The following is a 5,092-nucleotide window of genomic DNA, read 5'->3' on the forward strand; positions in this document are numbered from 1 at the left end:
GTTGCTTTTCAAATACCTGATGAGGATGTTGCATATAAAATGATGCTACCTTAGCAAGGTACAGAAATGGATGAGATGTTTTCATCACTAACTGAAAGTGAATTGCCTGAAGAATTGAAAACCTTAGTGAACCCAGAGGTGTGGGATTTTTCAGGAAAAGATATAGGGCTAATGGCTAATGTAGATCCAGTGAAAATAGTGGTGAAAGAAGGTGCAGTTTATCCAAACATACGAGAGTAAAAAATGAGTCCAGAAGTAAAAGCAGGAGTTGTTCCAGTAATTGATCAAATGATTGAGCAATGAATTCCAAAAGAAATAATGGGTAGTCCTTGTAATTTGCTAATTAATGGACTCAAAAAGCCTGGTTGAAGTACAGGATAGTGCAGGATGCACCTAAAATAAATACAATTGTAGTGCCTTGTTGTCTAGTGGTGCCAAATCAAGCAGTAATCCTTTATCTGATACCCTGGAATGCAAGTTGGTATACAGTAATTGATTTGTGTCAGGCATTCTTTTCCATTCCTTTACACCCAGACAGCCAGTATCTTTTTGCATCCTGGTTAGGAGATTGTGTTTTGGCATGATGCCGAGTTCCTCAAGGATACACAGAGAGTCCCTCGATTTTCAACCAAATCCTGAAAAAGTGTCTAGAATCACTAGTTATGCCCGGGAAATAAGTCCTGGTTCAGTACATTGATGACCTATTGGTGGCATCAAAGACACAAGAGGATTGTGTTACTGACACAATTGCATTACTGAACCATTTGGCCGAAGAAGGACACAAGGGGCATATTAGCAAGAAATAGCGATATTTATCGCTAAATGCACTTAGCACATTTTTTTTATCGCTGTCCATCGCTGAATATGTTTGCAGAGAAAACCTGCTATTAGCAAAGTTTTTCTCCATTGTGCTAAAATATCCAGCGGTAGTGGCGAAATGCGAGAATATCGCTGGAAATCCAGCAATATTCACGCATTAACGTCAATGGGGACTTAACCTTAGAATCCACCTCCCATTGGATAAACAGGTAAGTCATGTTTTTAGCAGGCGTTAGATTATAGTGATAATTGCGCTTAGCACAATTTTTTTATCGCTATGCCTTCCTTGCTAATAGGGGATAGCTGTGTTAGCGACTGCTTTCAGTCACTAACAGTTTGGGTACACCCACTTTGCATGCCATTAGCGATAAATATCGCTGACATGCAAAGCGGGCCCCAAACCGGTCGCTATCACCTAAAAGCTGTTGCTAACTGCTGTTAGCAACAGCTTGCTAATAGGGTGATAAAAATATCGCCGCTTTAGAAAGAAAAAGTGGCGCTAAAGGGGCGATATGGCCCTTGCTAATATGCCCAAAGGTGTCTCCAGAGCGATTGCAGTTTTGTCATCAAGAAGGTAAATATTTAGGGCATAAAATAGAAAGAGGAGTTAGAAAAGTGACCTCATAAAGAATAAAAATAATCTGACAAATGCAACTACCTCAGACCCAGAAAAAGATAAGAATGTTTTTAGGAGTGTTTGGGTATTGTAGGCAGTGGATAAATGGATTTTCCTTGCTTGCAAAACCATTGATACAATTGACTCAGATAAGAGCAAAGGATCCAATTGATTGGAATGATGAATATTTGGAAGCATTTGTAAAATTGCGAAATTATGTGAAATTCTGCGAATATCAAAATTAGTAAGTGTCTTCTGTGAATACCAAAATGGTAGAAAGTTTAGAATTTTGTCTTAAGTTAGTTCTGTGAATTGGGCCCAAAGAATCTAGAGTGACAGATTCTGACAGACAAATAGATGAAGAGCAACCAAGTACAAGTCAGGAAGGGTGGATACCGGTGATTGAAACACCTGAAGTCGTTAGCAAAACATAAAGAATAAATACGTTAGGGAGACAGGGATGTAGAAAGGAAAAGAAAGAGAAAGAAGAACACACTTAGGTAGAAGTGAACAAAGCTACCCAGAAACCTGAGCAGGATAATTTTAGAAGAAGAAGAAAAAGTTCAGGCAGAAGAAGAACAAATTATAAAAAGACCTGAACAGGGTCAGATAGAGGTAGAATAGCATATTCAGGCAGAAGAAGAACACATTGTAATAAGACCTGAACAGGAGCAGTTAGAAGAAGAACAGGTTTAGGCAATAGACGATATAACAACAAAAAGACCTGAAAAGTTACAGATAGAAGAAGATCCAAATACAGAAAATACAGAGCAAAGACAGTTAGAAAGTGAAAAAGAACAAGAATAGATTGTGCCCAGACAAAATGAAAATAAAAGAACCGTAGAAAAAGACGGAGAAGGTGAAAGTGCAGTTCAGGTCACAAAAGTCAGAAAAGGTGATAATTGGCCAAGTGGAGTAAAAAGATTAAGGGGCCAATTCACAGAACTAACTTAAGACAAAATCCTAAACTTACTACTTTTGGTATTCACAGAAGGCATTTAGTAGTAGTAAAGTTAGGATTTTGTTTTAAGTTTGACTTAAGACAAACTTAAGACAGACTTAAAGACAGACTTAAGACAGACTTAAAACAGACATAAGACAAACTTAAGACAAAATCCTAACTGTCTTAAGTCTGTCTTAAATCAAACTTAACCCCTTCAGTGCTGAAGACGGCCCCCAGCCGTCATGCATCACGGTGCTCATGTGCTTATGACGGCTGGGGGCCGTCATGAACCCGCCCACTTTGAAAAACGCCGCACAGACGCAGAATCGCGGCCGCACCGAAGGGGTTAAGACAACATCTTAACTTTACTACTACTAAATGCTTTAGGATTTTGTCTTAAGTTAGTTCTGTGAATCTGGCCCTCAGATAGTTCTGAAAAAAGTCATGGAAAAATTTAGAGCAAGTGACTGAGGTTTCAAGCCAAACTCAACCTAAAAAGCCAATAGCAAGATTTACGTGAAGAACCCTGAGACTGAGAAGTTAAACAGAAAATACAAGGCCCATATGTTATACTAGAGGAATTCGAAAATTTTGATTTACGTGAAGAATAGGAGAGAGTCCATGTTGCACAGATTAATGGAAGCAAATAAGATCACCCTAAAACAAAAAGACTGTATTTAAAGAAAATTCAAATAAAGAAAGAAAAGAGAAAAAAAAAATTCTCAGATTGTAGAATGGCAGAAGTTGAAGTCACTGAACAACCGAAACGAAGTTTAAAACTAAGATGTCTTAAAGTTTTCCTATGTAGTATTTTACTATTAATATTAATATGGTTATTTCTAACAGTGGCGGTGCCTTTATTAATGGTAACGAATAACAAGAATAATACAGTTACTAATGAGAAAGTAGGTACAGTTATGGAAAGAAATAGAACAGAATTAGAGCAAATAGTTGAGAATATGTATCATCATATTGAATCAAATAATGATTCGACTTTAAATGCGTTTACTATATTGTTGTTTGAGTACATTGATACAATGGATATTAATGATTGTTATGTCTGTATGAAATTACCCTCATCCATATCAGAAGGGGTAACCTACCACCATATACCTTTAACATATGGTGTGTCATGAAGTGTTCTATCAAATGTATTTTATGTAACCGAAAAGCTGCAGTATTTTTATTCAAACTTAGATTTAGTGTTTTCCAAATGACCTGTTCAAAAGAATATGAATCCAGTATTTAGCAGTAAGGATGCACAGTTCATGGGCGAGTTAGTCTTAACAATGAGCCCAATAGATATAGCACAGGCACACAAGAATAATCTAACTTGTATATTGCGTGAAGAAGAGAAATAGTTTTTTTAATTTGGTTGAAGAAAGGAGACAGGGTTTAACAAATAAAGCTGCATGTACCTCTTTGGGCTGGGAAAGAGGGAGATTATGCAAAGGGAGTGGCTCATGCTGAAATGTCCCTAGACTTTGAGAAGAAGGGAGAATTCTGCCTCCATAGGTTGAATACTGAGTGTAATAACATTTTCATTGGTTCCAGCGAGTGTGAACACAACTTCCTAATATAGGGGGATGGGGACTAAAAGGGAGAATATACTATGTGTGTGGGAAAAATGCCTATTATAGGTTACATGCACAGAGGTATGGTAGCTGTTACTTTGGAATAGTATTTAGCAAGATCTACCAGAGGACAGAATTAATGGAATCAATGACATAAATGTTTATTGATTTCCAAATGTTCCACTGTCACCAATTTAGAACCTCAGCTTCTGGAAGAACAATTTATTTTTGCCACTCTTGTATCGTTCCTCAAATTTCACTTTGGCTTCACGTCTGGCTTTTTGTTTTAGAGCAGGGTCTCTGAATACATGCTTGTTGACAATGGTTTTGTCAAGGGGAATATCAACAGAGTATCTGGTTGGCATCAAGTGGTTGTAGTTGCAAACCTTTACGAAGGCCTTAATTTTAGATCCCTTAGCAATCTTCTTCTTGCCCATCGTGGCTTTTACTTTACGTGGATTACGATCAATGCCTGCCACCAGGACACAACTGTAAGGTCTGTCTGAAGTGCCATCATCAATGTTCTTCACTATGACAGCTTTACGTCCAGAGTATTGACATGCCAGGACCAAGATGACCTTCCCGGGTTTCATAAATGTACTCATTTTTGGTTGCGCTCGATGGCCGCCCTGGAATCAATTAAATATCTAATGGACCAACACGAAGAAAAATAGCTAGTTTTTTTTAAATAATGGGTGATATATTTGGTGCATTGATACCCTCAGTTGACTGATACTGCTGGAGGATTCTTGATGATTACCACAGAAAGGTTAACAATAAGGTCAATGGTTTAGCAAAATCAAGAGGGCGGAGTTTGTGGTATGTTGAAAATTCAACATTGTTGCACTTACATTCCTGACAAAAGTAAGGAAATGAAAGGGTATATTAAGAATATTACAAGTATTCATGAATATTTGACCCAATTGGAGGTTGACGGTATATGAGAGAGACTAACAAAGAGCATCACATCTATATGAAATAGTTTTTATCCTTTTGGAAAGACTCTTTAAGGTCAAATATTATTACCAGTAGTTCTAATGATGACAATAGTACTAATAATAATGATCACATGCAAGTGTTGCAGGAGCAAGGGAAAAAGGAGAATACGTGCAAAAATAGATGCGAAAGGAAAGAAAAGGA

The 5,092-nt window shown here is 37.5% G+C and overlaps 1 pseudogene; it reads right to left on the reverse strand.

Moving 5' to 3' along the window:
- Nucleotides 1-4,130: 4,130 nt before the first annotated feature.
- Nucleotides 4,131-4,557, reverse strand: LOC147701025 (large ribosomal subunit protein eL27 pseudogene; annotated as a pseudogene).
- Between the last annotated feature and the right edge of the window lie 535 nt (nt 4,558-5,092).

Source organism: Lissotriton vulgaris, chromosome 7, assembly GCF_964263255.1.
Source record: "Lissotriton vulgaris chromosome 7, aLisVul1.2, whole genome shotgun sequence".
In the NCBI taxonomy this organism is placed as follows: domain Eukaryota; kingdom Metazoa; phylum Chordata; class Amphibia; order Caudata; family Salamandridae; genus Lissotriton; species Lissotriton vulgaris.